General features: G+C 44.2%; 1 pseudogene; it reads left to right on the plus strand.

The window, feature by feature from the left end:
* The first annotated feature begins 780 nt into the window (after positions 1-780).
* Positions 781-19,408, plus strand: LOC139412603 (myosin-7-like; annotated as a pseudogene).
* The last annotated feature ends 252 nt before the right edge of the window (positions 19,409-19,660 follow it).

A 19,660-nucleotide genomic window follows, 5' to 3' on the forward strand; every position in this document is an offset into this window, starting at 1 on the left:
AATGGTATTTGAACTTTTTAAAGCACTTATGTTTACAATTTCGTGGACAACTAAAACGGATTATCAGTCAAATGTATTGTGTTTCAGTCTAGTTAGAGGCAATTACGTATTGTCATACTGCATGGTTGTCGACTAGATAGATAGTGGTTCCACAGCTGACAGTGACACCAAAGTTTATAAAAGCAGTTCAAACGTATTATAATTATGTTTACCCCTTCACAATGTGTACCCTACATAAATTGTTACTGTAAAAATAGCCAGCTTGAGATAAAAACCTTGCTTTCCTTTTGTGTCAATTGAGACACGCGGTCACGACCAATAGGCAATGGAGGAGGTGGCATATGCTAATTAGGGATTAAGCTACTCTGACCGTGACCTTGAGAAAGACAATAAAAAGCGCACACTGTTCCAAATAGTCATCCCGTTGCAGGACCCTGTTTTGAGGTCAGTTTACAACTTAAACTCGTCTGTTTTTTTTTTTACATCATACACGCCTTTACGCACCAGTGTAAACCCATGTGTGGTTTTTATACAATAATTTTTTTAAATTCTTGCTGAAAAAATTGTATCTTGCTATTTATCTGCTGCCTAAACTGTGTTGTCATCTATTGTCAAGAATGGATTTACTCACTACATTACGCACGAATCGTAAATGTTGTTCTTTGAGTTTGTCCAAACTTAACTTTTTATGAATGAAGAAAAAGTTGACTCACTTAAATGTGAACCGTAATAAGAAAACAAAAGAATGCAAAGTAAATGTTCCTCTCTTTTCCAAGGAGTTTGAGAAATCGTCTGTCCTGTCGGTGTTTCGTCGGCGTGTGGAGTTGCCATTGCGGTCATGTCCCGCTTTGATGCGAATGAGTTCGGAGAGGCTGGTCCTTTTCTATGCAAAACTGACCTGGAGTTGCTGGCTGCGAAGACCATCGCGTTTGATGGTTAAAGCGAGCATGGGTTCCAGACGTAAAGGAGGCTTACATTGAGGTTAATTAAGATCAACGAGCTTAACGGAGACCAAGTCATCGCTGAGACCAAAGTTAGAAGGGTGAGTGTTGCGCTCAGGGATTTGACACAACCATTTACTCAGGTTTAGAAGATATGACTACCTCCTCACTGTGCAAAAACTGTTTGAATCAACGTTGTTTCCGCGTCTTTAATATATATTGATGACGTTGAATCAATGTGGGAAAACTGATTGGATTTGCAAAAAGTCATCAACATTAGGGAATTTCGGGGGTTTTCCCACCCACCTTTTAACCTAAGTCAAATAACATGTAATGTTTTGTTGATTTCACTTTAGTTGACAACTCAAATAAATGTAAATCAAAACTAGAAGTTGAACTGGCATCTGTGCCCAGTGGGTCATTTCTTTGCAGGTGTTTATAGATAGTTAAATACTAAATAAATAATTAAATACTCATAATAAATATAATATAATAATTTATTCTGATACATTATTATGAATAGTTTTTAAGAATAAAATGGAATATAGGTTTGTAGTGACTGAATATGATATGACAACAGAACCAGAATATATATGACCACAGTTTTCCTTGCCCAAGGTCCCAGTCTCACTGTCGCCTCTTCCTCCTTCCTCTCCCCAACTCTAGTCTCTTACAGTGTAGCAGGAGGACATCCAGCAGATAAATCCTCCTAAGTTTGACAGGATAGAGGATATGGCCATGCTGACACACCTCAACGAGGCCTCTGTGCTCTTCAACCTGCGCAGGCGCTACGCCGCATGGATGATCTACGTGAGTGACCCCACAGTGGCAATGGCGGGGTGGGACAGTTGTTCCATGCACTTCCTGGGATCCTTGAGTAGCCAGAACCACAAGTCAGTCTGTTTTAGGCCATATGAAATGAGACTGTCAGTTAGTGCTCCTCATCCTTCTATTATTGCTCAGTTGGGTCTTTTGGGGAACAACTTGATTTAACAGTATGTCAAAGGTGTTGAAACTATAGCCCAGGTATGATGAATTGCCTTATTCAACTCTCTCTCCACAGACTTACTCTGGGCTGTTCTGTGTGACAGTGAGCCCATGCAAATGGCTGCCTGTCTACACCTTCCCTGTTGTCGCTGCCTACAAAGTCAAGCGCCGTGCAGAGGTCCCGCCCCACGTCTACGCCATCGCAGACAACGCCTACAATGACATGCTGCGCAGTGAGTCACTCAGCACAAATAATACTCACACTCCTCCATGTTGTCAGAAACCTGATGCTTGCCACTAGAAGTCATGATAGTGCACACAAACACCAGACAGTAATGGAATATGAAGTGACTTAAGTAGAGCTTCACCAAAATACAAGTTGACGTAGTGCTACTACTATTACACAAGCCTTTTCTAACAGTTCACTCTTTATGATATCTACACAGATCGCGAGAATCAGTCCATGCTCATCACATAAGTAAAAACCCAAATCCATCTCAGAAAACTGTACTCTAATCATTGTGATACCGTCTGCTGTTGTTTCATTACACTACTAGCAAAAACAAGAAGAACAACTTGTGACATTGGCCTTGTCTCTGTATGCGCAATCAGAATGTATTCTAGGCCATCCAAACACAGCCACTAAAATGTGTATATAAAACAATATTCTATTTTTGTTTTGTGCTGTAACTCAAGATGTCGAAACAGGAGTTGTTTTTTGGGGGGCTAAAGATTTTGGTACTATTTTTTCTTTCAGCGAGAACATTCTGGTATTTTGTTCTTGGCTGCAGTTTATAGTCTAATTTTCTTGCTTTGTGCATTTTTTTACCTGTTTTATCTACACATTTCCTTTCTTATCTATACTTTTCCACACTTCTATAGCGGAGAATCCGGTGCTGGCAAAACTGTAAACACGAAACGTGTCATTCAGTATTTTGCCATTGTAGCAGCTCTTGGGGAAGCAGCTGCTAAAAAAAGGAGTAAGGCCAATATGGCAATCCAGATTTTTTTTCCTTCCCCTTTTAAATGTTTTGGGGGGGGTGTTTTACTGTCCTTTGTGGCTCAAAGTCCATGTTTGTCATGTATGCAGCCCTCGTTTGTTACTGCTTGTTCTCGTTCTCATTTTTTTATCTTTATTTTTTTCATTCATTCAAGTCTTATATCTTTCCTTTTTGAAACGTTCTGTTGTTATTAATGCCCGTTACAGGCCCACCATTTACATTTTTTTGAGGATTTAATTATTATTATTTTTTTAGAATAAGGCTGTAACGTAACAAATTGTGGAAAAAAAGTCAAGGGGTCTGAATACTTTCCGAATGCATTGTATATACAGTGGGGCAAAAAGGTATTTAGTCAGCCACCAATTGTGCAAGTTCTCCCACTTAAAAAGATGAGAGAGGCCTGTAATTTTCATCATAGGTACACTTCAACTATGACAGACAAAATGAGAAAAACAATCCAGAAAATCACATTGTAGGATTTTTTATGAATTTATTTGCAAATTATGGTGGAAAATAAGTATTTGGTCACCTACAAGCAAGATTTCTGGCTCTCACTGACCTGTAACTTCTTCTTTAAGAGGCTCCTCTGTCCTCCACTCATTACCTGTATTAATGGCACCTGTTTGAACTTGTTATCAGTATAAAAGACACCTGCTAGACCAACTATCAGTAAGGAATTTGTAAAATGTACTTGCTCCATTGATCAGCCCTGGTGAGTCATGACATCACTTCCCCTGGTTTCTCCACAGCATGCCATGGATATCCTGGGGTTTACTCCTATTGAGAAGTATGGCTGCTATAAGATAGTGGGAGCAATCACGCATTTCGGCAACATGAAGTTCAAGCAGAAGCAGAGCGATGAGCAGGCAGAGAATGATGGCACTGAAAGTAAGGGGGACTACCAATTTGAGATTTTGCATAAAAGTGGACTGTCTAAGACTAATAATCAAGAGCATATCAGGACCAATTCCATTGTAGCCTCCAACCAAGTGTGTTATGCATGTGTTTCATCATGTATATGTCCTGTGTGTTTGTCCAGGTGCTGACAAAGCCTCTTACCTGATGGGAGTCAGTTCAGCTGACCCCATCAAGGGGCTCCTGCACCCTAGGGTGAAGGTGGGGAACGAGTATGTGGTGAAGGGATAGAGCGTCGAACAGGTGAGGAGGACTCACCACCGCACAGGACTCAGGACACAGCACTCAACAGCATCTGTACAGCTACAAATATTCTGTTTTCTTGAAGTGAATTCAGCTTAATTTGTTCTAATTTAGCTCAGTGCTGAGCATGTCTGCAGGGATAACTTCTTAATCCTCTATTGGTCAATATATTCAGCAGACTCTAGAAACTGGTCTCCAAGCAACTGTGTGTGTGTGTGTGTGTGTGTGTGTGTGTGTGTGTGTGTGTGTGTGTGTGTGTGTGTGTGTGTGTGTGTGTGTGTGTGTGTGCGTGTGCGTGTGTGCGTGCGTGCGTACCCATGTGTGTGTGTTTTAACTATTCCGTCGGAGCTCTGGCCAAAGCCACTTACGATATGTATGTTCAAATGGCTGGTGGGACACATCAACAAGACCCTGTACACATCCCTGCCTCGCCAGTTCTTTATCGGAGTGCTGGATATAACTGGCTTTGAGATCTTTGATGTCAGTCTTTCCTTCCAACAATTTTCACAGAATGTTTTAATTCACTCTCTTCCTGGATCTTAAACAGATTTTTTTGTGTGTGGTCTGTAAATATCAACATTCTTTTCCAGCTTCATTTCACAAGACTAAAATCTGAAGTGCTTCTTGCATTCTTACAATCTGAGGCTTTTATTCCACTCTATATGCTTTTTCATAACCCCTGTCCCTCTTTCATTTCAGCTCTACAGCTTTGAGCAGCTAGGCCTCAACTTCACCAATGAGAAACTGCAACAGTATTTCAACCACCACATGTTCATCCTGGAGCAGGAGGAGTACGAACGGGAGGGCATTGAGTGGACCTTTATAGACTTTGGACTCATACAGGCTGGCATTGACCTTATAGAGAAGGTATGTGGAGCTACCACTTCTCAAAGACATTGCATTAACATTAGAAATGAACAAGAACTTCCCACCTCGGATGAGGTACTGAACCCAATGATGTGTTTGCTTGCTAGTATGTTTCATGACAGGATCCTGCATGTGTGTTTGTTCCTGCAGAATTTGTATGTATTGTATTATATTTGATTGCACGATCCATCTCAGATTCACTACATGTATGTTTTGTTGAGCTTTGTTTCTTCTGCCCCTGGTGATCATGTCCATCCTTGAAGAGGAGTGCATGTTCCCCAAGGCTACAGACAACAGCTTTAAAGCCAAGATGTACGACAACCACATTGGAAAGTCAGCTAACTTCCAGAAACCGCGGCCCGATAAGAACCACTTTGAGCTGATGCACTACCCTGGAGTGGTAAGTGTGTATGAATGGTAGTATATTTCAATACAATTGAAACAAACCGATAACTTGACAATCATGAATATATATATACACCACAGAAAGTAGAAAAGGAAACAAACGTTTCATTTTTCACTTACAAATTTCATTAGGATTTTTTGGCAGTAGTAAGAGCAACTTTTAGCCACATGAGCTTCTCAGTCAATATCAATATCCTTAGTGATATTCACTCAAAACCGAGCAGGATTTGAAAGTATTGTGATATGTCCTTTCTATACCCCTCTTTCCAGAAAACGATGTGTCCTCCTAATTATCGTGTAGTGTATGTGAAAGTATTATCTAGAAAGTATGTTAACGGTTGACTTCATCCTGACACCCCAGGTACCATACAACATCATTGGGTGGCTGGACAAAACCAATGACCTGTTGAATGAGACGGTGGTGGTGGGCTTCCAGAAGTACTCCAACAAGCTGCTGTCGTGCCTCTATGAAAACTATGTTGGCCCTGACTCAGACCAAAAGACTGGAGGAAAGGAGAAGAGGAAGAAGGCTGCCTCTTTCCAGACCATGTCACAGCTGTATGAGGTGAGAGTGACAATTTGCTCTATCAACAAAATGCTGGATAAATTCACAATATCACAAGCTAATCTAATGAGATCCAGCTGGATTATGCTTTACCTACTGTAGTAGACAGTCAAACTATACAAGTCATTAAGGTGTAATAAACAAACAGAAAGGATATCGCTAGTTAGGCAGTGAAGCTGCATCAACATTGAGAGATCATCTATCCTGTGCTGAGAAGGAGACAGTTAAGACTTGCAGTGATGTTTAGGGAAATGATCACATGAACATCACTTTAAGTCTGTGCTGGCTCCATTCTCATAAACATCGCACACTGTATCCTCCCTGAAGTCAATGGAAGAGCTACAGCTGTGCACCATAACTGAAAGAGTGAGGGAGAATTTGTTTTCATAAACTGCTGCAATAACTTAGATATTTGCTGACGTTGTAAACGCTGAACCTGCATTGAGCAACATTCCCATCGTCAATGCTAGCTTAGGTTTTCATTCTCTCCATCCGTTATGTGCGCTTCTCTGTCTGCAGGAGAACCTGAACAAGCTGATGACTAACCTTCGCTCCACTCAGCCACACTTTGTGCGTTGCCTTATCCCCAATGAGACCAAGACCCAAGGTACGCCACAGTACAACATTCAACTGAGATCCAAGGGAGTCGGAGTGCCAAAGAAATCTGAAGAACATCTTGTTTACTGTAAGTGCTCCAGAGAGCATCCTCTACTCTGATTGATTACCTCCTCTCCCCCGGTCCTCTGCAGGGATCATGGATTCCTTCATGGTGCTGCACCAGCTTCGCTGTAACGGTGTGCTGGAGGGCATTAGGATATGCAGGAAGGTATTTCCAAACAGCATCATATATGCAGAGTTCAAACAGCGGTGAGTGTGATAACACACACGTTCATTCCCACAACACACACATAAAACAAGATATTTGGAATTAATCATACAATACAATGTTTGTTTTTTTACTAACAGCTATCACATCCTGAACCCACATGCCTTCCCCGATGATACGTTTGTGGACAGCAGGAAAGCAACAGAGAAACTGCTCCAGAATATGATGACCAGGAAGTAAGGGACCATGGCTTCATTTGATTTGATCCTTTCAAGTGCTCTAGTAGAGTACCTAAATTAAGTCAGGTGTACTTATGATCTGAGAGTATTTGGCCAACATTTAAACGCAGAGAGGTTTTATCATGGCATTTCTTTGGAACCATTCATAGTAAGATAAAGACATCAGCATAAACAAACCAACTCCTCCACCAGTTGCTTCCTCCAACAGGTTCAATAGTAATATGATCAGTTGCTCCCTTTCAGTTTGTGATATATTATAACTTAGTGCTCCCATGGTGTAGTACAGGGCTATTCAACTATATTCTTATGCGGGCCAGATGTAAAAAAAGGTTTATTGCAGGGGGGCCGGACAATTTTTCACATTCTTTGGAAGAACTGTAAAAAAAGCAACGCACAACCACCAATAAAGCACATTTCTTAAAATTAATCGGCACTAAAAGTAGTTAGGAAAGGAGGAGGGCGCTCAACCAACGTGAGTCGAGGGTGCAACCCCGAATTTGATCGTCATTGAAAAGAAAAAGGAGCAACGCTCGCTCACCAAAACTAAGCATCTCAATAAATTAAACAAAGACATATTCAAATCAGGTAATGCCAAATTCCAGTCGGAAGGGAGTTTAAAGCTTTGAATTAATTTCCTTTGTCATTAGGTGCACTTTTAGTCACACTCCTAACGAGTCCTACGAGTCTCAGAGAGGGAAACAGAATGCACGTACATACGTGTTCCTTGGAGTCATATCTTTCAGGAATGGGGTCATAATATTTTGTAGCTTAAACTGTGGCTAGATCCAAATTCATATGAAGAAAAAATAAATCAACACGCCAGAGGTGCTAAAAAAACCTTATAAAAAATGCTAGAAAAACAACACTATAAACAACCACTTGTCGTTTTGGTACTGAACTTCAAATTTGTGCACGGAATTTTTTGCAGAACTTTTATTAAATGTTCAGAATTGATCAAAGGGCGAGTATAAATTAATACACGGGCTGGATCTGGCCCGCGGGCCGCTAGTTGAATAGTCCTGGTCTAGTATGTGTGGTATGCAAGGGCAATGTTAGCGGCGTGTGTGAGGCGTGTGCTTGTCCATGTATGGTTACCCTGCATGTGTGTGGCCCCCACGGTAATATTGACCCCATTACCTCCCTCACACACACTCCTCCCCACCCGTCCCGGCCCCTCTCCCCTCTCTGCTCTCCCTAAATTAAACAATGCTGACGGTGTCCTTAGAGCCAGGTGGCGACATGTGCCAAGTGGCAGCTGCTAGGGCCCACCCTAAAAATACAACCCCCCCCGCCTACCCCGTGGCCCTTGGCCTCTTTTGTCCCAGGCGCCTGCAGTTCTAAGTAAGCACATAGATGGAATATGTGGTGGGTGACAGATGATTAAAGGCCTCTGTTTGATAGAGGGCTTTAGTTTCTAAATAAACACATAGACACTCACCTTTGAGAGGCAGAGCATGGAGTCATGTCAGAAATGCAATCATACTCATACCACAGCCACCTCCCCATTCACTCTGCTGCCCCCGACACCCTGCCTGACCATGGCCCTGTACTCACTCAGGCACACATTCACAACTCTGACAGGAAGTGCCTGACAGGTTGCAAAAATGTCTTGTATCTAAAAGAATTCTTCAGCTGTCCCCATAGGAGAACCCTTTTTGGTTCCAGGTAGAACCCTTTTTGGTTCCAAAACCACAGGCTTAAGTTTTTCAAAATAAGGATAATATAATAATATCCTTTTGGGTTCCATGTAGAACCCTCTGTAAAAAAGGTTCTACCTGGAACCAAAATGGGTTCTCCAAAGGGTTCTCCTATAACCCCTTTAGGTTCTAGATAGCACTTTTTTTCAAATAGTGTAGTTGAAGATGTCTAGGGGTGTGAGACGCCATCGTTATTTTGGAAATCTTCAGCCTTTGGTTGATCCAATACATTAAACATGTCATGAGGGATGCCAGATTGCATAATTATTCCAGTTTTAATTTGCCTAACAATAAAGGAACTAATTATGATGAGACGGCCTAGGTCAATTACAAGCTGTGGTGAGTTTCTAACCAGACATTTTCACTTGATCAAAAAATACAGTTTACTTATTTATGTGTGGTAATTGTTCATTTAGTAGGAACGGTAGAGAGATCCTCAAAGTATAAGATAAAGATAAACCTCAAGGTAAATTTGATATTTTCTAATTTAAGAAAAAAATAATGTCTTTGAGCCACACAGCTAAGCAGGTATAGGCGCTGAGGATTTCCAACTCAGCAGAATTCTGCGACGGCTCAGCACAGCTGTGAATGCAATAACATGAGGGTGTTTTTCCACATTTTGTTACGTTACTGCTTATTCTAAAATTGATTAAATCTACACACAATACCCCATAATGACGAAGCAAAACATGTGCAAAAAATGTAAAACAGAAAACCTTATTTACATAAGTATTCAGACCCTTTGCTATGAGACTCAAAATTGAGATCAGGTGCATCCTGTTTCCATTGATGATCATTGAGATATTTCTACAACTTGATTGGAGTCCACCTATCTATAAAAGGTCCCGCAGTTTACAGTGCATGTCAGATCAAAAACCTAGCCATGAGGTCGAAGGAATTGTCCGTAGAGCTCCGAGACAGGATTGTGTCGAGGCACAGAGGGTACCCAAAAATGTTTGCAGCATTGAAGATCACCAAGAACACAGGGGCCTCCATCATTCTTAAATGGAAGAATTTTGGAACCATCAATATTCTTCCAATACCTGGCCGCCTGGCCAAACTGAGCAACCGGGGGAGGAGGCCCTTGGTCAGGGAGGTGACCAAGAACCCGATGGTCATTCTGACAGTACTCCGGAGTTCTTCTGTTGAGATGGGAGAATTTTCCAGAAGGACAACCATCTCTGCAGCACTCCACCAATCAGGCCTTTATGGTAGAGTGGCCAGACAGAAGCCACTCCTCAGTAAAAAAGCACATGACAGCCCGCTTGGAGTTTACCAAAAGGCACCTAAGGACTTTCAGACCATGAGATTCTCTGGTCTGGTGAAACCAAGATGGAACTCTTTGGCCTGAATGCCAAGCGTCATGTCTGGAGGAAACCTGGCACCATCCCTACGGTAAAGCATGGTGGTGGCAGCATCATACTGTGGGCATGTTTTCAGCGGCAGGGATTGAGAGACTAGTCAGGGTTGAGGGAAAGATGAACGGAACAAAGCACAGAGATATCCTTGATGAAAATCTGCTCCAGAGTGCTCAGGATCTCAGACTGGACAACGACCCTAAGCACACAGCCAAGACAATGCAGGAGTGGTTTCAGGACAAGGCTCTGAATGTCCTTGAGTGGCCCAGGCAGAGCACGGACATGAACCCGATCGAAATAGCTGTGCAGCGATGCTCCCCATCCAACCTGACAGAGCTTGAGAGGATCTGCAGAGAAGAATGGGAGAAACTCTCAAAATACAGGTGTGCCAAGCTTGTAGTGTCATACCCAAGAAGACTTGAGGATGTAATCACTGCCAAGTTGCTTCAACATAGTACTGAGTAAAATGTCAGAATAAATGTGATATTTCAGTTGTTTTTTAAAATAAATTTGCTAAACTTTCTGAAAACCTGTTTTTGTCATTATGGGGTATGTGTGTGTAGAATGAAAAATGAAAAATGAAAGAATGAAAAATGATTTGATCAATTTTAGAATAAGGTTGTAATGTAACAAAATGTGGAAAAAGGGAAGGGATCTGAATACTTCCCAAATTCACTGTAAATGGGGTCTTCTACATCTCTAAAAATAGCAGCATGGGGTGCTGGTTGAAGTTGAATAGCTAGGACCTGTGATGAAATTTAAAAGATCGAAGTCCAGAAGCTCATCATTTTGGAGCAAGACCAGAACATGTGTGTGAGGTTAGCAGGAGACTGGGCCCAACGTCCACATTTGTCATCAAAGTCAGGGTATATCTCTGCTACTCTGGACTTGCTCATATGAACTCGATGGAGCACCTTAAACTGGTTGAGTCCAAGTCGAGCACAGGGAGAAGACGGAAAAAGCCCTTATTCTGACCTCTACTTACTTCCTGTATCCAGGGAGGCTCTGGTGATCATCCAGTGGAACATCCGGGCCTTCAACACGGTGAAGCACTGGCAATGCATGATGCTCTTCTTCAAGATCAAGCCTCTGCTAAAGAGCGCCACCACAGATAAGGAGATGGCCACTCTGAAGGAGGAGTTGGCCAGGCTGAAGGAGGCCCTGGAGAAGTTATAGGTAAAACGTAAAGAGCTGGAGAAGAAGCAGGTCAATCTCATCCACCTCTCTCTGGAGCTACAGGCAGTAAGTTCCCACAGACTAACGGCGATGCACGCATTTACTACCTCCTACAGCATGGTACCATTAGGGCTCCAATGTCACCTCACATTTCTCCCTCTCTCTCTCCCTGCAGGAGTAGGAAAACCTGGCGGATGCTGAGGACGGCTGTGACCTCCTGATCAAGGCTAAGATCCAGCTGGAGGCCAAGGTCAAAGAGATGATGGAGAGGCTGGAGGACGAGGAGGGGATGAACGCCTGCGTGCTCGCCAAGAAACGCAAGCTAGAGGACGAGTGTGCTGAGCTAAAGAAAGACATTGATGACATAGAGATCACCATGACCAAGGTGGAGAAGGAGAAACACGCCACTGAGAACAGGGTGAGGAGACTAGAGGAACACAGAGAAGGAGATCAGACCAGACAGTCACAGAGAGGGAGAGGACACTGAACCACAGATGTCATAGTTCTCTTGTCCTTTAAAGTGAAAGAGATTCCTCCTAATTTTAGATGATACAAACAGTGGTAGTATAGTCCTGACTTAATGTAATTAATGAATCAAGTCAGCGTCAATACTCCATCCAACTGAAACGTCTGAAAAAAATCAAACTTTAGCAACCTAATATTGGTGAATATGTGCAGATGAGAATGCGATGTGCATAGCTGAGTTCCTGAAGTCATCGTATACCTTGTCTCCTCTTCTCCAGGTGAAGAATCAGATTGAGGAGATGTCAGCTCTGAATGAGATCGTCCTGAAGCTGACCAAGGAGAAGAAGGCCCTGCATGAGGCCCACCAGCAGACACTGGACAACCTGCAGGCCGAGGAGTACAACACACTGTCCAAGGCAAAGGTCAACACACTGTCCAAGGCAAAGATCAAGCTAGAACAGCAAGTGGACGATGTGAGTTTACGCACAAGGAACTACAATCCCTATCCAACCTGACTAAAATGAAAATAGATATAAATCAAGGGAAATACATTTTTGTTTTTGATACATTGCCTTTTTTTACAGCCACCTAGTCTTTGACATTCTCCATACTCTTTCCCAAATCAGTTGGAAGGCTCTTTGGAGCAAGAGAAGAACATGCGCATGGACCTGGAATGGGTCAAGCACAATCTGGAGGCAGACCTTAAGCTGTCCATGGAGTCTGTCATGGACCTAGAGAATAACAAGCAGCAACTTGAAGAGAAGCTGAAAAAGTGAGAACAATCTATTTGATTGAAGACTGAACAACTGATCAGTTCCATGATTATTGATCAAATATGAATGTTCTTTCAAATCAGGAAGGACTTTGAGATTAACCACACTAGCACTAAAATTGAGGATGAACAAGCCTTGACCATTCAGCTCCAGAAAAAGATCAAGGATTTACAGGTATGAATGGAATACTGGGTCTGGAAATAGTAACAGCGATTTCTGGTTAATATAATACAATACTATCACATTTCTCAGTACATTACAAAGATCACAGACTACAAGCTGAATGCGTCCATTGATCTCTACGTCTATGCCCATATCTTCTCCCAGGCTCGTATTGAGGAGCTAGAGGAGGAGCTGGAGTCTGACCGGGCATCCAGGGCCAAGGTGGAGAATGGGCGACGTGCAGATGGGCCAGGGAGCTGGAGGAGCTCAGCGAGCGGCTGGAGGAGGCCGGGGGCGCCACCTCCGCTCAGATCCAAATGAACAAGAAGCGCGAGTCAGACATTCTGAAGATTCAGCGGGATCTGGAGGAGACCATGCTGCATCACGAGGCTACGGCAGCCGCACTGAGGAAGAAACATGCCGACAACGGAGCCGTGCTGGGGGAGCAGATCGACAGCCTGCAGCGCATCAAACAGAAGCTGGAGAAAGAGAGGGGTGAGGCCAAGATGGAGGCGGACGACCTAGCGTCCAATGTGGAGCAGCTCTCTAAGAGCAAGGTAGAGAGAACACTCACACTGGTACTATTTCAGCTGATCCCACTTGGATTTCCAGGCTAAAGATGTGCCGTCTCTATGAGGACCAAATGAACGAGGCCGAGGCCAAGGGCAAGGTGGAGGAGCTCCAGAGGCAGCTCAATGACACCAACACCCAGAGAGCCTGCGCTCAGGCCGACAGTGGTGAGGCCCTGTCCTAGAGCGTTATAGAGACAATGTGTAAAGTCAAGGGTTTAGTTTTAAAAAAGACTTCCCTGTCTGATCTCCCACTCTGTCCCCCACCCCTGTAGCTGAGTTCGGCAGAAAGCTGGAGGAGCGGGAGGCCCTGGTCACTCAGCTGCAGCGCACCAAGTACTCCTTTAGTCAAAATGCTGGGGAGCTCAAGAAGCAGCTGGAGGAGGAGAATAAGGTTAGAGGCAGTTCTAGGACCAGTCAGAAGTCCCATACTGTAGTGGAGTGCTGATGCCAGCATCAGTCTGTTATCTTAATGACAATGTATAAACATCTCAATATCATAGCCCACTTAAGCCTAGTGTTCACTACACGATTTGGCACCAATTTAGCTGTCCCAGGCAAGTTTTTGAGATCGGAGACAAAATCTCCATGTCGTTGCCTACTCGGGTCGTGCGGCCGTCACTGACGCTCGTTTATTATAAGCGGGTTAGAGACGCAATCGGAAGGCTATATTTTCAAACGTTTGATTTTATCGGCACAAAATATGCAATGCTTTTGTAGTGTGAGCTGTGCAATGACATGTTTTGAGAACGGTGATCAGCAATAGCCAATGACAGCTTGCCAGAGAAGAGCCCAGAGAGTTGATGATGTTGTTTTGCATCACCCAGAATGTGTAGACTCTCGAGCAGGAGCAATGACCACTAGTATGTGTTTGTACTTGCCTTTAACCAAAGCGTTGAATCGTTACAGCGCTGAAGTTCACAAGCAATCTTATTCAATTCAAAATGTTGGCTAGAAATTTCAACACTGTATGGCAAACGTGAATGTCTGACTGAAAACTTTTATGAGGCTGCTTTGAGCCACAGCTCGTTCTAGTTACATTAACAATCTAATCACATCATCATATATAGATGGTTTAATGTGGGCATCACTATGTTGGCAAAAAAGACAAAAAAACTACAGGAAAGACAATAATTTAATGTGAGAGGAACAGCGATGTTCAGGTTTTTTAAATGTTGTGTAGCGTACACCCAGCATTAGTTGGTGTGCTTAACAGTACGACTCTCCTTTCCTCCTTCCACTATCTTGGCACTATCTCCACTATCATTGTCTTCAGGCGAGGAATGCACTGGCCCATGCTCTCCAGTCCTTCCGCCACGACTGTGACCTGCTGAGAGAGCAGTATGACGAGGAGCAGGAGGCCAAGTATGAGCTGCAGCAGGGCCTGTCCAAGGCCAACGCTGAGGTGGCCCAGTGGAGGACAAAGTATGAGACAGACGCCATCCAAAGGACAGAGCAGCTGGAGGAGGCAAAGTGAGTGAGGCATCTAAGGTCTACATACAGTGACAATGACTCTTCACTCTCATCTATGTTTTCAACCCTGGCATAGTAACTAAAAGAGTGACATCTAATTAATGTGAGATGATGTATCTATTCAACAGGAAGAAGCTGGTGACACGTTTGCAGGAGGCTGATGAGTCTGTCCAACGCCCAAGTGCTCCTCCCTGGAGATGACCAAGCACCGGCTGCAGACAGAGACAGAGGACCTAGTGATGGACCTTGAGCGCTCCAGCACTGCAGCTGCCGCCCTTGACAAGAAGCAGCGCAACTTTGATAAGGTCAGCAATTTGAGATTATCGTGGGCAATGCAAATTACAGAGACATGCTGTCAACTTGATGTTGCTGAGTAAGGAACTCAAGTGAATGACCTCAGTGGAAGAAATTGCAATTTAGGTTGTTTTGAACCTAAACGTTATCCAGGCAGGGGCATTGGAATTGCTAATGAGGTGTATTACTGATTTCAGGCGCTGGCTGAGTGGAGGCAGAAGTATGAGGAGTGCCCGTGTGAGCTGGAGAGCTCTCAGAAGGAGTCCCACAGCCTGAGCACAGAGCTGTTCAAGCTGAAGAACTCCTACGAAGAGGCCCTAGACCACCTGGACACCACCAAGAGAGAGAACAAGAACCTGCAAGGTACGACCACGTCACACACATTGGATTAACTCTGACTACTGAGTCATTGGTCCTGGTCCAAGCTACATGAGTTGAGCCATTGAATTGTATCATAGCCTAATTAATTTCTCCCCCCGAAACCCCCATATGTCATGATAATATAATAATCGAATGAGTTATTAGTTGAGAATTTCACATCGATTGTACAAAGTATGGAAATGCAAACTGAAAGGCCTTTTTCCCAATAACCCCACTGTCCTATTCCCTTCTCCTACAGAGAAGATTGCTGACTTGTCTGATCAGATCAACCAGGGCTGCCTTAGAGGAGGTTGAGGTAAGTCACTGTTCTGTTCTTTCTCTCTGTCTCTCTTTAAGTGTGCTGTACTGTAACCATTGTGTGTATTTGTTTGTATAATATGTTGTTCTCTCTCTCTCTCAGGGCACTTTGGAGCATGAGGAGAGTAACTCTCCACCTCCTGCTGGAGCTCAACCAGATCAAGGCCGACATCGACCGGAAGCTGGCGGAGAAGGACGAGGAAATCAACAACCTCCGGTGGGTTAAATCACCACACAGTTAGAAAGACATGTCAGGGGTTGTACAGGCACTGGTAGCGATCTCTCCTTTTAGTATCAGAGGCCCATGTCTAGGAATGTCCTCCCTTGTTAACTCCTCATTTTTTGCCCTCCTCCTCTCCTCCCTCGCCCCCCAAGCAGGAACCACCAGCGAGCCTTGGAATCCATGCAGGCCACCCTGGACTCAGAGTGTAAGTCCCGGAATGAGGCGGTGCGTCTGAGGAAGAAGATGGAGGGGGACCTGAACGAGATGGAAGTGCAGCTGAACCACACCAACAGGCTGAGTCCCGGAAACTACTGCACCACCTGCAGGTCCAGATCAAGGCAAGTTCTTCATCAGCTGGTCTGACAACTCCACACTCACTTATGGGTACGGTGACAATGTGACACACGGTTGTAAAATGTCTAGAGACAGGATTTGTATGTATATTTATTTGGTTTTTACAATGCTTTGTTTACACTGTAACAAACTCTTCATACTCATTCAATTTAAAGTTGGCTACGTGACTCATTGACCCTTCAGATCATTTGCCTGCTGGGTTATGTCAATAGCGTGCTGTACCGAACACAGGCTTTTTTTTTTCTTCCTTTGTATATTTTCTTCCTCCTACATTTGTATAGTTATGACACATTGATTTGATTGGGGAGATAACGGAGAGGGACATAGCAGTCCCACAGTCTGGGTTTGAACACATGGCTCCAGGGGCGACGTGTGGTCCGGGGGGTTGGCAGCACTACTACTGAACACTCTCTCTCTCCTCTGTAACCCCAGGACCTGCGGCTGGAGCTGGATGAGACGCTGCACCAGAACGAGGAGCTGAAGGAGCAGACGGCGGTGACGGAGCGCAGGAACAGCCTGCTGACTGCAGAGGTGGAGGAGCTCCGAGCCCTGCTGGAGCAGAACGACTGTGCACGCAAACTGGCCGAGCACGAGCTGCTGGAGTCCACCGAGAGGGTTCACCTGCTACACTTAAAAGAACACAGGGCTCATCAACCAGAAAAAGAAGCTGGAGAGTGACCTGTCTATGCTGTCCACTGAGTTGGACGAGGCTTCGCAAGAGTGCCACAATGAAGAGGAGAAAGCCAAGCTGACGTAAGGGAGAGAGCCAGAAACCCAGGCTAGACTTACTTGTGTGTCTAGTTTAAAATTAAATTAATTTCAAATTTAAAATCAATTTACAAATCAATCAATCAAATGTATTTATAAAGCCATTTTTACATCAGCCGATGTCACAAAGTACTATACAGAAACCCAGCCTAAAACCACAAACAGAAAGAAATGTGGTTAGGAAAAACTCCATAGAAAGGCCAGAACCTAGGAAGAAACCTTGGGAGGAACCAGGCTCTGAGGGGTGGCCAGTCCTCTTCTGGCTGTGCCGGGTAGAGATTATAACAGAACATGGCCAAGATGTTCAAACGTTCATAGATGACCAGCAGGGTCAAATAATAATAATCACAGTCGTTGTAGAGGGTGCAACAGGTCAGCACCTCAGGAGTAAATGTCAGTTGGCTTTTCATAGCCGATCATTCAGAGTTAGAGACAGCAGGTGCGGTAGAGAGAGAGAGAGAGTCGAAAACAGCATGTCCGGCGAACAGGTCAGGGTTTTATAGCCGCAGGCAGAACAGTTTGAATATATGTGTGAGTGAGAGAGAGAGAAAGAGAGAGAGAGAGAGAGAGAGAAGCCCTCCGAAACAAACTATTGCAGCATAATGAGAGAGAGAGAGAGAGAGAGAGAGAGACAGAGAGAGAGAGAGAGAGAAGCCCTCCGAAATAAACTATTGCAGCATAATTACTGCAATAGATCCTGGAACCATATTACAGGTCAAACTCTTCTCTCTGTCATTGTCCATTCAGCCATGATGGCTGAGGAGTTGAAGAAGGAGCAGGACACCAGCTCTCACCTGGAGAGGATGAAGAAAAACATGGAGCACACCACCAAGGACCTGCAGCTCTGCCTGGATGAGGCTGAGCAGATCGCCCTCAAGGGTGGCAAGAAACAGATCCAGAAACTGGAGGGCAAGGTGAGAGTCCAGAGAGCACACCCTTTTCTCATTCACCATCTGTTCATTAGGAGAGTGCAAAGTAAGTAGATTGTTGACTCAATTAGCATGCTCAGGGTTTTGCTTTACCGATTTAGGCCTTACCCATTTTTACAGTCCTGTAAAGACTGTAAAAATGGGACCTGTTGTGTCTCTGCTTAGCACTCAGCATTGGGGGAAAGGCCCTGCGATAGACCTGCGTTCTATCCAGGGAGTGTACTTGTACATCATGCTGCCTCGCGCTACAGAAACAAGAGATAAGCTGCTGCTTCTATGAGCCGCTCCAGTTTGGCAGGTTGGTGTTTATTTGGATGAATCTTATCCTGGTGGCAGAGCTGAGCGATTTCCACTAGATGGGCCAGCGTCAAAGTCAAATTTGTCTATTTACCGAAAAAATAAATGTAAACAAAAATGTAATTTTTGGTCTTATTTTAAGGTTAGGCATGAGGTTAAAAGTGTGTTTACTGTTAGGGTTAGGTTTAAAATCAGATTTTATGACTTTGTGGCTGTGCCAGGTAGTGACTACCCTTCAGAGCTGCCTCCAGTACATGAGTCATCCCAATAAATGGCAACGTGCTCCGGCCAAGGCTTGTGCAAGGCTACTTCATTTACTTGGTTAAAGTTGTTCACCAATATTGGACGGTGAGTGTAGATCAGTGATCTGATGGTCTCCCATCAACAGGTGAAAGAGCTGGAGAATGAGCTGGAGTCTGAGCAGAAGAGGAGCCAGGGGTTCCAGAAGGGAGTCCGCAAGTATGAGAGGATGATCAAAGAGCTCACCTACTAGGTACTGAAACATACCACATGATTATATGCACTGTTTATTGAAAGAGCTGCCTGGCCTGTCAGGTGTTGTGATGTAGTGCGTCATGCTGCCCTCTGCTGTTTGTGTTTGTCCTTGCAGACAGAGGAGGACAGTAAGAACCTGGCCCGTTCTCAGGAGCTCATAGACAAGCTGCAGGCCAAGGTGAAGAGCTACAATAGGCAGGCTGAGGAAGCGGTAAGTCCCCCACAACATTTAAAGTTTTCATTTCAACTGTTGTGTTACTGTATGAAATGTGGGTGTTTCCAAATGGCCTACAGTGGTATGATCTAGTTCCCTGCTTTCTGTCTTCTCCTCTCAGGAGGAACAAGCCAACTCCAATCTGGCCAAGTTCAGGAAGATCCAGCATGATCTGGACAATGCAGAGGGCCGATACCACTGTCAACAAGCTCCGTGTTCGCACTCGGGCCCAAGGTCAGTACTACACTTCATCGACGATACCAGTAAATTGTGATATATCACATAACATGGTCTTCTCCGGAGTATTTATTCCCATGCCCTCAGTATTATCGGTGGTTGTTACTGAAACATACTGTGTTTCTCTTGTGTGTTTCAGCTCGCAGAGTAATCCAGAGGATAACTACCAAACCAAAGATATCACAGCCAGCCAGCTGCAGCAGTTGTGGTGTGACTGTGGGAGTGCAACACAGACCCAATAAAGACTTCTAAAAACACTTATAGTACAATTTGTCTCACCAAATAGGTGCAGTGAAAGGTGTTGTTTTACAGCAGCGGTGTCAACTCATTCCATGGAGGGCCTAGAGTGCAGGGTTTCTCAAACTAGCAAGCTTTGATCATTTGAATCCGCTGTGTAGTGTTTAGAGCAAAAACCAAAAGGTGCACCCCTTGGGGTTCCAAGTACTGAGTTTGGGAAACACCATAGTAGTACGGTGCCTATTAAGGTTAAGTGCCTTTGCTCATGGGTA

The sequence above is a fragment of the Oncorhynchus clarkii genome, chromosome 7 (genome assembly GCF_045791955.1).
Source record: "Oncorhynchus clarkii lewisi isolate Uvic-CL-2024 chromosome 7, UVic_Ocla_1.0, whole genome shotgun sequence".
Classification (NCBI taxonomy): domain Eukaryota; kingdom Metazoa; phylum Chordata; class Actinopteri; order Salmoniformes; family Salmonidae; genus Oncorhynchus; species Oncorhynchus clarkii.